The sequence below is a fragment of the Heterodontus francisci genome, chromosome 30 (assembly GCF_036365525.1).
Source record: "Heterodontus francisci isolate sHetFra1 chromosome 30, sHetFra1.hap1, whole genome shotgun sequence".
In the NCBI taxonomy this organism is placed as follows: domain Eukaryota; kingdom Metazoa; phylum Chordata; class Chondrichthyes; order Heterodontiformes; family Heterodontidae; genus Heterodontus; species Heterodontus francisci.
In genome coordinates, this window is record NC_090400.1 from 57199663 (window position 1) to 57217114 (window position 17452).

At 44.5% G+C, this 17452-nt stretch overlaps 1 protein-coding gene across 7 annotated transcripts in view; it reads right to left on the reverse strand.

Moving 5' to 3' along the window:
* The window catches only part of bcas3 (BCAS3 microtubule associated cell migration factor), a 999028-nt gene that overhangs the window by 116730 nt on the left and 864846 nt on the right, over positions 1–17452 (reverse strand). The window lies entirely within an intron of this gene.

Genomic DNA, 17452 nt, shown 5'->3' on the forward strand with positions numbered 1-17452 from the left:
GGATGTTTTCCGTGTATGGAGCTGTCAGCGGCAGGGAAATTTAGGAGGGAGATTTATGAGGAAAAAGAGTGAGAGCGACTGCAAACCCACTCAAACACATGGGTTTACTGTTAAAACAGGTCTGATTGTGTAGTTGGCCGACTGACAGGCAGGTTCACTAGGCCTAATACCAGGAGCATTATTACCTCTGCCAATAGTGCTTGCCCTTTTGGAAGTGCCAGAAATGATTCACAGAGACCCCGTTTGTCATGGAAATCTGATGCTACGTGGAACAATCTACTGTTTCAACAACAAAACAAAAACAACTTATATTTATATAGCGCCATTAATGTAATAAAATATCCCAAGGCCCTCCACAGGAGCTTTATAACACAAAATATGACCGAGTCACAAAAGAAGATATTAGGATAGATGACCAAAAGCTTGGTCATAGAGGTAGGTTTTAAGGGGTCTCTTAAAGGAGGAAAGTGAGGTGGAGAGGTGCAAGGAGGGTATTCCAGAACTTAGAGCCTAGGCAACTGAAGGCATGGCCACCAACAATGGAGCGATTAAAATCAGGGGTACACAAGGGGCCAGAATTAGAGGAGCACAGATACCTTGAAGGGTTGTGGGGCTGGAGGAGATAACAGAGATCGGGAGCGGCGAGGCCATGGAAGGATCTGAAAACAAGGATGTGAATTTTAAAATCAAGATGTTGCTGAATCGGGAGCCAATGTAGGTCAGCAAGCACGAGGGTTATAGGGGGACGGCACTTGGTCCGAGTTAAGACACAGGCAGCAGAGATTTGGATGAGCTCAGGTTTATGGAGAGTAGAATTTGGAAAACCAGCCAGAAATGCATTGGAATAGTCAAGTCTAGAGGTAACGAAGGCATGAATGGGGGTTTCAGCAGCAGATGAGTTGAGACAGGTACGAAGTCGGACAAAGTTATGGAGATGGAAATAGGTGGTCTTAGTGATGGCACGAATATGGCGCCACACTCCTGCTGTCGACCTGCTCCACTACCTCCACCCACCGCTTCTTGCTTTCACTGGCAGGTTTCTTCCTCCTGCCAGTAGGAAACAGTAACTCCCTGCAGGCACTTACAGCAAGTGGGGAGGCGGTGGCGTAGTGGTCATGCAGGGAATGGAGTTTGGAGCGGGGGACGAAAGCAATACTTCAGTCTTCCCAATATTTAATTGGAGGAGATTTCTTTTCATCCAGTATTGGATGTTGTTGAAGAAGTCTGATAATATCGCGTGGCAATAAGGCAAAGGTTAATAATCTCTACCAATCCCTCCTCACCATATCACCACTTGATTTGGGGCTCCAACATAGCTTTTCCCCGCTCATCATCCAATGTGTGGACTCATGCTGCAGCAGACAACTCAGGTGCTCCCCCATCAGCAAAGAAGTGAAAAATTAAAGGGAGAGTCACCTGTCTCACTCTCATTTCTGTATCAGTGGCAGAAGTAGGGACGCCAACTCTCCAGGAGTCCAGGGGTCTCCAGGAATTAAAGATTAATCTCCAGGACACTGCAGTGAGCAAATATCCAGGAGAAAAATCATAGGGCGTTAAAAAATAGTGTTTTAAACAAAATTATTTGAACACTCTTGTTCATTAGTGACAAAAATATAAAAACGTAGGGAGAAAAAGTTGTTAGAGAGACAGTTAAAAATCATCCAATCAGGTCACAAAGGACTTGTTTTTAAGCTTCTGATGCTTTGGGAGCAGGTGGGGGAGGGGGGAATAGCGGGGAGGGGCGTCTGGTAGCACGCAGGAAACCCAAAAGCCAATGCAGCATGTCTATCAGTGGCTTTTAACACAGCCACTGCATTACCATGTTATTTCCGGTTTCTCAACCAACTAGCTTGAGCAGGAGTGATGAAGACCCCACATGACTCAATTTCAACTCCAGTATTGAAAGGGACATTGTAAACATGAAATTTGATGGATTCTGCAGTTGGGAGTAGAAGACAGTGAACTAACAGAATGGAATGCACACATTCAAAGGCTGCGCCTTGCTTTATTGACATCTCTACATCATTACACCCTGGTTCACTCCTCCATCACTCCGACACCTCATCCCCTTCCTATGGTATCTTCCTATGCAATGGCAGGAGGTGTTATACCTGCCCTTTTACCTCCTCTCTCCTCACCATCCAAGGCCCCAAACACTCCTTCCAGGTGAAGTAATGATTACTTGTCCTTCTTTCAATTTAGTAAACTGTATTTGCTGCTCACAATGTGGTCTCCTCTACACTGGGGAGGCCAGACGCAGACTGGGTGACTGTTTTGCAGAACACCTCTACTTGGTCCGCAAGCATGATCCCGAACTTCCAATTGCTTACCATTTTAATTCACCACCCTGCTCTCATGCTCACATTTCTGTCCTCGGCCTGCTGCAAGGTTCTAGTGAAGCTCAAGGAGCAGCACCTCATCTTCCGATTGGCACTCTACAGCCTTCTGGACTCAATATTGAGTTCAATAATTTCAGACCATGAGCCCTATCATTTTTTATTATTTATTTATTTTTTCATATATTTTCTATTTTTTTAATCATGTGCTAGTCTTAAACTTGTTTTTCATGTTTTTGCTTTCGGACAGAGCTGTTCATTATTCTGCCATTAGCACCCTCTCTGGACTCATGCTTTTTTAGATTTTTAGATTTAGATATACATTTATACTAATCCTACACTAATCCCATATTCCTACCACATCCTCACCTGTCCTCTTCACCTGTCCCTACATTCCCCTACCACCTACCTATACTAGTGGCAATTTATAATGGCCAATTCACCTATCAACCTGCAAGTCTTTTTGGCTGTGGGAGGAAACCGGAGCACCCGGAGGAAACCCACGCAGACACAGGGAGAACTTGCAAACTCCACACATGCAGTACCCAGAATTGAACCCGGGTCGCTGGAGCTGTGAGGCTGCGGTGCTAACCACTGCGCCACTGTGCCGCCCCTACTGTGCCACTGTGCCGCTTTGTCTTTCACTACAACCAATAAGCACTCCGTTTGCATTGTGTTCCATGACATCTCTGTCATTTAATCTCTCCCCACAATGTTCGATCACAGGCCTTCACTCTTGTTCTTCTTCCTCCCTCCCCCTTTCAATTGCTCAAAGACTGTTACATTTTTAACTTTTGCTAGTTCTGATGAAGGGTCACAGACCTGAAACATTAACTTTGTTTCTCTCTACACAGATGCTGCCAGACCTGCTGAGTATTTCCAGCACTTTCTGTTCTCATTTCAGAGTTCCAGCATCTGCAGTATTTTGCTCTTATTTATTGACATCTCCCCTGGATGTGATGCTGGGAGTTTTTCTTTTTCATTCATGGGATGTGGGCGTCATCAGCTAGGCCAGCATTTATTGCCCATCCCTAAATGCCCTTAACAACTGAGTGGCTTACTAGGCCATTCCAGAGGGCAGTTAAGAGTCGTCCACATTGCTGTGGGTCTGGAGTCACATGTAGGCCAGACCAGGTAAGGATGGCAGATTTTCTTCCCTAAAGGGCGGCACAGTGGCGCAGTGGTTAGCACCGCAGCCTCACAGCTCCAGCGACCCGGGTTCAATTCTGGGTACTGCCTGTGTGGAGTTTGCAAGTTCTCCCTGTGTCTGCGTGGGTTTCCTCCGGGTGCTCCGGTTTCCTCCCACATGCCAAAGACTTGCAGGTTGATAGGTGAATTGGCCATTATAAATTGCCCCTAGTATAGGTAGGTGGTAGGGAAATATAGGGACAGGTGGGGATGTGGTAGGAATATGGAATTAGGGTAGGATTAGTATAAATGGGTGGTTGATAGTCGGCACAGACTTGGTGGGCCGAAGGGCCTGTTTCAGTGCTGTATCTCTAAAATAAAAAAAAATAAAGGACATTAGTGAACCACATGGGTTTTTACAACTATCTTTTGATTCCAGATGTTTATTAATTGAATTCAAATTTCATCATCTGCCATGGTGGGATTCGAACCCTTGTCCCCAGAGCATTGGCCTGGGCTTCTAGATTACTCATCCAGGGACATGACCACTATGCCACCGCCTCCCCTCTTACTGTAAGTGCCTGCAGGGAGATACTGTTTCCATCTGGTGGGAGGAAGAAACCTGCCAGTGAAAGCAAGAAGGGGTGGTTGGATGTCGTGGAGCAGGACGACCACAAGGTGTTTTATAAGTATATTAAGGGCAAGAGGATAACCAGGGAAAGAGTAGGGCCCATTCGGGAGCAAAGTGGCAATCTGTGTGTGGAGCCTGAGGACGTAGGTGAGGTTTTGAATGATTACTTTTCATCAGTGTTCACTATGGAGAAGGACGATGTAGGTGTACAGATCAGGGAGGGGGATTGTGATATACTTGAACATATTAGCATTGAAAGGGAGGAAGTATTAGCTGTTTTAGCGGGCTTAAAAGTGGATAAATCCCCAGGCCCAGATGAAATGTATCCCAGGCTGCTATGTGTGGCAAGGGAGGAGATTGTAGGGGCTCTGACACAAATTTTCAAATCCTCTCTGGCCACAGGAGAGGTGCCAGAGGACTGAAGGACAGCGAATGTGGTACCATTATTCAAGAAGGGTAGTAGGGATAAACCAGGTAATTACAGGCCAGTGAGTCTAACATCAGTGGCAGGGAAATTATTGGAAAAGAATATGAGGGACAGGATTAATCTCCACTTGGAGATACAGGGATTAATCAGGGATTGTCAGGGGGAGATTGTGTCTGACAAAATTGATTGAATTTTTCAAGGAGGTGACTAGATGTGTAGATGAGGGTAAAGCAGTTGATGTCGTCTACATGGACTTCAGTAAAGCTTTTGATAAGATCCCACAGGGGAGATTGGTTAAGAAGGCAAGAGCCCATGGGATCCAGGGCAATTTGGCAAATTGGATCCAAAATTGGCTTAGGGCAGAAGACAGAGGGTGATGGTCGAGGGTTGATTCTGAGAGTGGAAGCCTATGACCAGTGGTGTACCACAGGGATCGGTGCTGGGACCCTTGCAGCTTGTAGTGCACATTAATGATTTAAATGTGAATACAGGAAGTATGATCAGTATGTTCGCAGATGACACAAAAATTGGTGGTGTCGTAAATAGTGAGGAGGAAAGCCTTAGATTACAGGACGATATAGATGGGCTGGTGAGATGGGCGGAGCAGTGGCAGATGGAATTTAAACCTGAGATGTGTGAGGTGGCATTTTGGGAGGACTAACAAGGCAAGGGAATATACAGTTGATGGTAGGACCCTAGGAAGTACAGAGGGTCAGAGGGACCTTGGTGTACTTGTCCATAGCTCACTGAAGGCAGCAGCACAGGTAGATAAGATGGTTCGGAAGGCATATGGGATACTTGCCTTTATTAGCCGAGGCACAGAATGTGAGAGCAGGGGGGTTATGATGGAGCTGTATAAAACGCTAGTTTGGCCACAGCTGGAGTACTGTGTACAGTTCTGGTCACTACACTATAGGAAGGATGTGATTGCACTGGAGCGGGTGCAGAGGAGATTCACCAAGATGTTGCCTGGGCTGCAGCATTTCAGCTATGAAGAGAGACTGGATAGGCTAGGGTTGTTTTCCTTAGAGCAGAGAAGGCTGAGGGGGGACCTGATTGAGGTATACAAAATTATGAGGGGCATAGATAGGGTGGATAGGAAGAAACCTTTACCCTTAGCGGAGGTGTCAATAACCAGGGGGCATAGATTTAAGGTAAGGGCAGGAGGTTTAGAGGGGATTTGAGGAAAAACATTTTCACCCAAAGGGTGGTTGGAATCTGGAACACACTGCACGAAGGGGTGGTTGAGGCAGGTACCTTGACAACATTTAAAAAGTATTTAGATGAGCACTTGAAATGTCACAGCATACAAGGCTACGGGCCAAGTGCTGGAAAATGGGATTAGAACAAATAAGTGCTTGATGGCGGGCACGGCCACGATGGGCCGAAGGGCCTGTTTCTATGCTGAATAACTATGACTCATGTTCATGGATTCAATACCGAAAGCGGTTAGTGACCTAAACAGGGAAGGAAAGGTGAGTACAGTGGCACATTCAACTACATCCTGATGTGTGTATCATCGCAACCCCTCACTCTGCCTACTCAAGCCTACTTCACCAACTTACTTTGCAGGTACACCCATCACATTCCCATCTATCCATCCACCATTGACACTCACCCTCATTTTTATGCAATATCATGCCTTTCCCTCATAGACACCCTCAACAAATGCACTCCATCCATCTGTTTAACACATGCTATTACTCTCACACTTAGACTTCTTCTTTCCATCCTTGTGGAAGACATCACAGAACACGAGGGAGAGGCAGAGAAGCAGAGGTGGTCTCCAGCCATCTCGCAACTGACAGCTGCTAAGGAGTAGGCGCTGGACATCAATGGAATGTCGGCCTTTTTGGCTGTCACAGATGGGGAGATGGGGACCTCCCAGTTACCTGGTGACAGAATTACATTAAATATCAGCCACATGGCTCACTCACGTTGACTTGATGTCTGCAGCGAGTGAAATATGATCATTGGCATAACTGCGTGCCCTGGCAAACAAGCCATTAGTCACTTGTCTTATGCATTTGTGGGCTGCCAATTATAAGATCCTGCAAACATCTCCTGCAGAGCCCTGGAAAGAGACAAAAAAGTTGAGGATAGTGGTGATTTTGACAGCCACTGGTAAAGCCTGGGCACCAGATCCAGTTGACAACAGGTCTTGTTTCAGCAGGCTGCAAATGTCTGCCACCACTTGATGCAAGACCCTGAGCTTCCTGAGACACTGTTGAGGAAGCCTTTCACACAATCAGGCAAGAAAGCAGCTGTGAGGTTCCATAACTTAGAATCATAGAATGGTTGCAAGACAGATGGAGGCCATTTGGCCCATCATGTCTATACCGGCTCTCTGCAAGAACAACTGAGCTAGTCCCACTCCCCCGCCTTTTCCCTGCAGCTCTGGAATTTTTTCTATTCAGATAATTATCCAATTCACTTTTGAAAGCTATAATTGAATCTGCCTCCACCACACTCTCAAGCAGTGCATTCCAGATCCTAATCACTCACTGTGTAAAAATAGATTTTTCTCATGTCACTTCTGGTTCTTTTGCCAATCACCTTAAATCATTGTGCTCTGGTTCTCGAACCTTCTGCTAATGGAAACAGTTTCTCTCTATCTGCTCTGTCCAGTCCCCTCATGATTTTGAACACCTCTATCAAATCTCCTCTCTTATTGGCATATTTCCTTGTCATGTCTTCAGCCCCTTCAATTGCCACTGCATTTTCGCCTTGCTTTCACTGGAAAGTTCCAGGAAGCTTAGGAAATCCATGCACTCTCAGTTAAATTCCAAAAGCCATGTTAATATTGCAGTAATTGAGCGATTAATATATTATAACCCGTTTGAGGGGGTTGCTAGCACACAGCCTAATGCACTGCAGTTAAATGCCGAAGTTGGTGGGTTGGAGTTGTCTTTCCAACATGCTGTCAATTTTCAAGTTTTTAACCTCCCATCCACTCGCAAACCCACATGCAAGTTAAAATTCAACCCAAAGAGTCTATTCGCTTTCCAATTGGCTGTGGGAAGAAGGTGCACTGTGTGGATGGAAATGTTGGGCAACCAATGGTGGAGAGTGAGGGGGTTAGCGGGAAGGGTGGTTCGATGTTAATTGTGTGCTTTAGTTGAGCACTTATAAGCAGACACTCTCTGGGACTGGGAGAGGGTTTTGAGTGAGGAGCTATATGTTGGTAATCCTTTTATTCTGCACAATAAATGTGAAACTGAGTAAATATAGGCTCCAGCATTATCCTTCCATAACAAGCTTTCTGGAATTTAACATTGGGGACTGGACATCACACCTGCAGGAATGTGTCCAACCAGGATTGGCAACCCGAGGCAGAGAAGCTCAACTTTCTGGGCTACAGGCTATGGGAAATGTCTAGTCTGCAAACTCTGGCAATTTGATCCACAAAGTCCAGGTGAATCAGTTCTATTTGTGCTCATATTTCACACTTTCTGGTTTGTTCTAATTGAATTTCTCAGAGATTTGGAAAAGGCTGTTTAAAGAACAACCAATATTTACACAGCGCCATATCTTTCTTTCATTGGCCTCCTTGTCTTGAGAGACAATGGGTAAGCGCCTAGAGGTGGTCAGTGGCTTGTGAAGCAGCGCCTGGAGTGGCTATAAAGGCCAATTCTAGAGTGACAGACTCTTCCACGGGCACTGCAGATAAAATTGGTTGTCGGGGCTGTTATACAGTTGGCTCTCTCCTTGCGCTTCTGTCTTTTTTCCCGCCAACTGCTAAGTCTCTTTGACTCGCCACTCTTTAGCCGTGCCTTTATGGCTGTCCGCCAGCTCTGGTGATCACTGGCAACTGACTCCCACAACTTGTGATCAACGTCACAGGACTTCATGTCGTGTTTACAGATGTCTTTAAAGCGGAGACATGGACGGCCAGTGGGTCTGATACCAATGACTAGCTTGCTGTACAATGCTTCCTTGGGGGATCCTGCCATCTTCCATGCGACTCACATGGCCAAGCCATCTCAAGCACCGCTGGCTCAGTAGGGTGTATATATTGGAGGTGTTGGCCGCCTCGAGGAATTCTGCGTTGGAGATACGGTCCTGCCACCTGATGCCAAGGATTCTTCGGAGGCAGCAAAGATGGAATGAGTTGAGACGTCGCTCTTGGCTGACATACATTGTCCGTTGTCCAGGCCTTGCTGCCATAGAGCAAGGTACAGAGCGCCATATCACACCACTCAAAAACATCCCAAAGCTTTTACACATATAATGAATAACTAAAGTGTAGTCACGGTTGTTATGCTAGGGAAACATGGCAGACCTTTTGCATATAGCAAACAGCAATGAGATGAATGACCAGTTATATTTGGTAGAGGTGATTGAGGAACATCAGGAGAACATGCTATTCTTCTGTTAAAAAATGTCACTATGTCTTCAACATCCACCGGAACAGGGTATCAATTTAACATTTCATTCAAAGGATACAACTCCTTTAGTGCACTTGAACCCGGAACTTCTGATGCAGAGGAAAGACCAGTACCACCTGTTGCCTATTGTTGGATCAATCCTTAGTCATATCTGTATCTGTCACCGTCCACAGCCTGAGATATATGTAAATTAAGAAGTAGCATAAACTTCCAGGATATACACTGTGGATGCTGTTTTTCTGGGCCATGGATAGTGCCTGGCCGCAGGAGACACAAGTGGGCAAAAGGGTGAAGGGAAACTTTATAACGGCAGTTCTGTTAACTTTATAAAGAAAAGAGAATAAAGAAAATGAACTAAAATGAGACTATACAACTCCTTAGGAATTATGCAGTGTTTCTCTAGCTGATTCTGTAACCATTGAGGTCTGATGCCAGATATGCAGTTAACATCACTCTATGAGGACTGGACTCGTACAACATACTAAAAGACAATGATTAAGATTCTTATTAATATACAGATCATGAGGCCCTGGGTTCAATTCCCCAGCCTGTGCAGAATTAGCTAATGTCCGTGAGGGTCTACAGTTGTCCTCAACCCCCTCCGGGTGCGGAAGAAGGGGAATAAGCCTAGCTTCTGCTGCTGATTGCTGTCAGACTTGGCAGTGATGACCTACAGGAGTGAACAGCCTGCCAATGCTCACTATCTGGGCTTATGTATTACAAAAACGGCTATTTGTGTGAAGTACTGGAGGGCAATCAGTGCCCCCTTAGCAGAGGATAAAAATAATGCAAGACACACTAAGACTTTATGCTACAAGCATAAACTGGCAAACTCAAATCCCTTTACCATAAATTTTTATTTAAGAATAATAAGCTGCTTTAACCTTACAGGTCCAAAGTGCAGAAACAAAGATCCAGGGCTTTTAAAAATCACACCAAAAATAACTTAATTGCATAACTGCTGGCTTAAGCCCACAGTGATTGTAGCACATAACTTGCAGCAGCTCTCTCTGCTACACTGCATCTTTGAGTGCACCAGGCTGGTCATTCGATGCATTAATATGGTCAGATTTGGAGGTTCTCCAGCACAAACACATAAGCATCAAAGCCAACAGTCAAAAACAACAAATTACGTTTATATCACACCTTTGATGTAGAAAAATGTCCTAAGGCTCTTTACAGGTACATTATCAGACTTAAGTTTGACACCAAGCCACATACAGACAGATGACCAAAAGCTTGAACAAAGAGATAGGTTTTAAGGAGCTTTTTAAAGGAGGTTAGAGCGGTAGATAGGAGGAGAGATTTAAGGAGCGAATTCCAGAGCTTGAGGCCAAGGCAGCCTAAGCCACGGCCGTCAATGGGGGCGTGATGGAAATTGGGGATGTGCAAGAGGCCAGAATTGGAGGAGTGCAGAGATCTCAAAGAGTTGCAGGATTGCAGGAGATTACAGAGATAGGGAGCAGTAAGTCCATGGAGGGATTTGAAAACATAGAAACAGGAGTAGACCATTCAGCCTGTTCAGTGAGATCGTGGTTGATTTATATCCTAACTCCATCCACCCATCTTGGCTCGATACCTCTTAATACCTGTGACTAGCAAAAGCCTATCATTCCCAGATTTAAACTGATTGAGCCCCAGCATGTACTGCGTTTTGTGGGAGAGGGTTCCACACTTCTACCATCCTTTGTGTCAAGAAGAGTTTCCTAACTTCTCTCCTGAATGGCCTGGCTCTGATTTTAAGGTTCTGCCCCATTTTCCTAGACTCTAAAACAAACTGAAAACAAATCCCACTTAGAAAGCCATGAACATACAAACATAACCCAGTTCTGATAAAGAGTTCACACTCAAAACACTAATCTATGTTTCTGTACAGAAGTTGACAGACTTTATGAGTATTTCCAGCATATTCTAGTTCTACTTCAGATTTTCAGGATTTCTTTTTTACCATATCAGCTGTGGCTTAGTTTTGTTGTAATGTTATTATTAGATTAGGGTGAAGAATTTTAATGATTTTCTAAACACGATTATTATAAAGATAAAGAGCACAACAACTTGCATTTCTAAAGCCCCTTTAATGTAGAAAATCATCCCAAGGTGCTTTTCCAGAGGTATGAGAAGATGCACTCAAAGAAATAGATATTAGAACGGGTGATCAAAAGTTTCTTCCACTCCAGAAACTTCAGCACAAAATCGAAGGTAATACTCTAGTGCACTGCTGAGAGAGTGTTGCGCTGTCGGAAGTGCTGTCTTTTAGATGAGATGCTAAACTGAGGTTCTGTTTGCTCTCTCAGGTAGATGTAAAAGATCCCATGGCACTATTCCAAGAACAGCACTGGAGTTAACCCCCGTGTCCTGGCCAATATTTATGCCTCAACTAGCATCAATAAAAAAAACAGATGATCTGGCAATTATCAAGTTGCTGTTTGTGGAAGCTTGCTGTGCACAAATTACCTGCCGCATTTCCTACATTGCAACAGCGACTTCACTTTTAAAAGCACTTAGGAGCCTATAAAAGCACTTTGGGAAGTGAAAGGTTCTATATAAATGAAAGTTCTTCGAGTAAAGGGTAAGCTTTAAAGTGCATATTAAAGGATGAGAAGAAGATGGAGACGTTTGGAAGGAGTTAAATGGAAGAACAGACATTTAAATTTGAGGTGTTTGGGAACTGGGAACTGATGTAGGTCACCGAGGATAGTAGTAAGAAATGAGCAGGAATTGGTGCAGGACAGGAAGAGCAGTAGAGCTTTCGATACAAAGTTTACAGAGAATGGAGGATGGGAGGCCGATCAGGAAAATATCCGAGTAATCAAGTCTAAAGGTGACAAAGGCATGGATGAGGGTTTCTGCAAATAGGCTGAGGCAGGAATAGAGGCTGACGTTTTGGGGGTGCAAATAGGCAGTTTTTGTGATGGAGAGGATATGGGGTCAGAATATCAGCTTGGAATTGAACAGAATGCTGAAGGTCAGTTTGAGTGAGCCTGAGACAGTGGCTGGGGAGCAGGATAAAGTCAATGGCAAGGGTACGGAGTCTGTGGCGGGGAACAAAAATGCTGGCTTCAGTCTTCCCAATGTTTAACTGGAGGAAATTACAGCTCATCCAAGACTAGACGTTGGGCAGCAGAAAGGCAATTATGGGGTTGAGAGAAATGGAGGAGAGGTAGAGCTGGGTATCACCTATGTACATGTAGAAGCTCACCCCCTGTTTGGGTATGATGACACCAAGATGTGGATATGAAAAGGAGGGGGCTAATGATGCAACCTTGGAGAACACTAGACATTATGATGACAGGGTGGGAAGAAAAGCCATCGGATAGGTAAGAGTGGAGCCAAGTGAGGGCAGTCCCATCAAGCTGGACAATGGAGGAGAGGCGCTTATACTTAATTTACCTTACAAAACTCCAACTTCCCTTCAAATAATATTTCTTGGGCTCGGGCTTTGGCCCAGTAACATCAATGATATGCCTTCCCTCTCATATGTTAAGGGCAGTTACAACACAGTGCAATTGTAACAGGACATAACTCTCAAAAGTTGACCTTGCCTTGGTCACAGTAAGAGTCAGAGAAATTGTGCTGGGGATTGGGGTAGATGGCTATGGGGTAGAATGGATGCTTTATTTCCGCTGTCCCCCAATTATGGTTCAATATGGCCTCACACCAGCTCATTGAGTTCTCTCCTGACAGTGCTGATCTGCTCCTCCTGTACCAATATAAAACAGACAACCTCAAGGACAGGTTGGGGGACATTGATGATTGCTGCTTTACTGAAAATCAACATCAACCCTTGAGAATAAATTAAAGATCAAGAAAAATACCCATGCGATTTCTGTTGGCACTGTAATATCTTTGGGAGCAATTCCTCAGATTCTAGAACAGTTCCCAAGGATTGGAAGGTAGCAAATATAACCCTCCTATTTAAGAAAGGAAGAAGAGAGAAAATGGGGAACTATAGGCCAATTAGCCTAATATCAGTAGCAGCAAAAATGCTGGAATCTAATATTAAGGATGTGGTAACAGAGAATTTAGAAAAATCATAATGAGATTAATCAGAGTCAGATGGATTGCAGAAAGGGAAATCGTGTTTAACAAGTATGTTATGAGTTTTTTGAGGATGTAATTAATAGGATGGATAAGGCGGAACCAGTGTAATGTATTTGGATTTTCAAAAAGCATTCGATAAAGTGCCACACAAGAAGTTACTAAATAAAATTAGGACACATGGGATTGGGGTAATATATTAGGATGGACTGAGGATTGGTTAATGGACAGAAAATAGAAAGTAGGAATAAACAGAACATTTTTGGGTTAGCAGGCTGTAACTAGTTGGGTACTGCAAGGATCAATACTTGGCCCTCAGCTATTTACAATCTATTTTAACAACTTACATGAGACATATCCAAGTTTGCCGACGAAAGGGGAAAGTAAGCAGTGAGGAGGATGCAAAGAGGTTGCAGAGGGATATAGACAGGTTGGGTGAGTGGGCAAGAACATGGCAGATGGAACAAAATGTGGCAAAGTGTGAAGTTAAACACTTTGATATGAAAAGTGGAAATGAAGAATATTTTTTGAATGGTGAAAGCCTGAGAAATGTTTGCATTCAGAGGGACCTGACTGTCCTTGTATATGAATCACAGAAAGTTAACGTGCTGGTACAGCAAACAATTAGGAAGGTAAATGGTATGTTAGCTTTTGTGACAAAGGGATTGGAGTATAAAAGTGAAGTCTTACTACAATTATACATGGAATTGGTGAGGCCACACCTGGAGTACTGTGTGCAGTTTTGGTCTTCTTTCCATACTTGTCCTGGAGGAAGTGCAATGAAGGTTCACTAGATTGGTTCCTAGGATGGGGGCTTTGTCTTATGTAGAGAGATTGAACAGACTAGGTCTATATTCCCTGGAGTTTAGAAAAATGAGGAGTGATCGAATTGAAACATGTAAAATTTTAAGAGGCTTGATAGGGTAGATGCTGAGAGGCTGCTTTCCCCTGGCTGGGGAATCTGGGAACATGGGGTCACAGTTTCAGAATCAGGGGTCTGCCATTTCAGACTGAGATAAGGAGAAACGTCTTCACTCAAATGGTTGTGAATCTTTGGAATTTTCTACTCCAGACAGCTATGAATGCTCAGATATTACATATATTCAAGGCAGAGGTCAATAGAGTTTTGGACACTAAGAAAATCAAGAGGTATGGGAATTGTGCAGAAGAGTGGAGTTAAGGTAGAAGATAAACCATGATACAGCAGACTCAAAGGGCTAAATGACCTACTCCAGCTCCTATTTCTTATGCTCTTATGTTCAATGCAACAACTAGTAATACTCTTGTAATAGTTCCCTCCATGGCTTATTTGCTAAACACATCACCAGTGTAGCAATGGATACTGAGTCCTCCAACTAGAAGGTTTCAAGTTTGATCCTTGGTCAGTGCTGATTGAGTGCTGCAAAGCCCCTAGCCTGGCAAGCAGAATAATCATCCAGGATTTGTAGGTACTTGTGGATAAGGATAAGAGCAGTCCTCGGGTGAAGGTGCTAAATTGGGGGAAGGCTAATTATAACAATATTTGGCAGGAACTGAAGAATTTAGATTGGGGGCGGCTGTTTGAGGGTAAATCAACATCTGACATGTGGGAGTCTTTCAAACGTCAGTTGATTAGAATCCAGGACCAGCATGTTCCTGTGAGGAAGAAGGATAAGTTTGACAAGTTTCGGGAACCTTGGATAACGCGGGATATTGTGAGCCTCGTCAAAAAGGGAAAGGAAGCATTCGTAAGGCCTGGAAGGTTAGGAACAGATGAATCCCTTGAGGAATATAAAGACAGTCGGAAGGAACTTAAGCAAGGAGTCAGGAGGGCTAAAAGGGGTTATGAGAAGTCATTGGCAAACAGGATTAAGGAAAATCCCAAGGCTTTTTTTACATATATAAAGAGCAAGAGGGTAACCAGGGAAAGGGTTGGCCCACTCAAGGACAGAGAAGGGAATCTATGTGTGGAGCCAGAGGAAATGGGCGAGGTACTAAATGAGTACTTTGCATCAGTATTCACCAAGGAGAAGGACTTGGTGGATGATGAGCCTAGGGAAGGGAGTGTAGATAGTCTCAGTCATCTCATTATCAAAAAGGAGGAGGTGTTGGGTGTCTTGCAAAGCATTAAGGTAGATAAGTCCCCAGGGCCTGATGGGATCGACCCCAGAATACTGAAGGAGGCAAGGGAAGAAATTGCTGGGGCCTTGACAGAAATCTTTGCATCCTCATTGGCTGCAGGTGAGGTCCCACAGGACTGGAGAATAGCCAATGTTGTTCCTTTGTTTAAGAAGGGTAGCAAGGATAATCCAGGAAATTATAGGCCAGTGAGCCTTACTTCAGTGGTAGGGAAATTATTAGAGAGGATTCTTCGGGACAGGATTTACTCCCATTTGGAAACAAATGGACTTATTAGCGAGAGGCAGCATGGTTTTGTGAAGGGGAGGTTGTGTCTCACTAATTTGATTGAGTTTTTTGAGGAAGTGACGAAGATGATTGATGAAGGAAGGGCAGGGGATGTTATCTATATGGACTTCAGTAAAGCCTTTGACAAGCTCCCTCATGGTAGACTGATACAAAAGGTGAAGTCACATGGGATCAGAGGTGAGCTGGCAAGGTGGATACAGAACTGGCTCGGTCATAGAAGACAGAGGGTAGCAGTGGAAGGGTGCTTTTCTGAATGGAGGGATGTGACTAGTGGTGTTCCGCAGGGATCAGTGCTGGGACCTTTGCTGTTTGTAGTATATATAAATGATTTGGAGGAAAATGTAGCTGGTCTGATTAGTAAGTTTGCGGACGACACAAAGGTTGGTGGAGTTGTGGACAGTGATGAGGATTGTCAGAGGATACAGCAGGATATAGATCGGTTGGAGACATGGGCGGAGAAATGGCAGATGGAGTATAATCCGGACAAATGTGAGGTAATGCATTTTGGAAGGTCTAATGCAGGTGGAAAGTATACAGTAAATGGCAGAACCCTTAGGAGTATTGACAGGCAGAGAGATCTGGGCGTACAGGTCCACAGGTCACTGAAAGTGGCAACGCAGGTGGATAAGGTAGTCAAGAAGGCATACGGCATGCTTGCCTTCATCGGTCGGGGCATAGAGTATAAAAATTGGCAAGTCATGCTGAAGAGGTTTACCAGGATGTTGCCTGCTCTGGAGGGCATTAGCTATGAGGAGAGGTTGGATAAACTCGGATTGTTTTCACTGGAACGATGGAGTTGGAGGGGCGACATGATAGAGGTTTACAAAGTTATAAGCGGCATGGACAGAGTGGATAGTCAGAAGCTTTTTCCAAGGGTGGAAGAGTCAGTTACTAAGGGACATAAGTTTAAGGTGAGAGGGGCAAAGTTTAGAGGGGATGTGCGAGGCAAGTTCTTTACACAGAGCGTGGTGAGTGCCAGAAACTTGTTGCTGGGGGAGGTGGTGGAAGCAGGTACCATAGAGACGTTTAAGAGGCATCTTGACAAATACATGAATAGGATGGGAATAGAGGGATACGGACCCCGGAAGTGCAGAAGGTTTTAGTTTAGGCAGGCATCAAGATCGGCGCAGGCTTGGAGGGCCGAATGGCCTGTTCCTGTGCTGTACTGTTCTTTGTTCTTTGATTCCCAGTACTGACATCACAAAGCACAGCTGTTGTGCATATCAAGCAAGGGCAGAATCTGGCTCAGCAGTGATGACTACCACAGTTAACCAGCTGTCTGATCACTACAGTCTGTTTGCACATGAAAGTCACAGCATTTAGATGAGGTGCCTGGCACTGCACCCTAGTAAGAGTCAGTGGTTTAATGGGGGTGAGGGGGGAGGATAAGATGGTGGAATCTTTCATTCAACCTTTTGCCTGAATATAAACAGTTTTTTTCATCAAATTTCAAAGAAGACTTTAATAAATGAGAATGGTTCTGCCCTGACATTACACACTGCAGCTCAATCTCAAGCTGACTGCGAGCACTCTCTAATCTCTTGTGATTTATAGTGGGTTCTTCCTGCATCTCTGTGTTTGGGGAGGGCTGCATATGTTCAGAGACAGGCTGGCGTCCCCACTCACTCCGACAGCTCCTGCTGCTCTACCTCCACATTGATTTACTTAACTCTTAGCAAGGTTGTATCTTAAAATAACGTACAGTTAAATTGCATTAAAACATCATTCATAATTTTTTTTCTTTAAACATTCTCATCTGGTATTAATGTTACTCCTCTTAATTGCTTGAACAAAGAGTAGTCAGAATGTTGGGCTTTACATACTGACCCTGTGTCAACATTTTACCCACAGCGGGGAGAAACATGTGCCATTTGGAAGCCCCTCCCCTCGCCTCCCCCCTATCACCCTTGGCACCCCCTCCCCCCCCACCCGGTGTAGTTTTTTTAGGACACGTTACAAAACTGGAAATTACTATACAATTCCCAGGATAGAGTTTGATGGAACACACGCAAACATACGGAAGTACAGACATGCACGGATAAACACATGTGGTGTGCACATGCACGCGCACACATACGCAAGTTTCCATCCTTCAGAA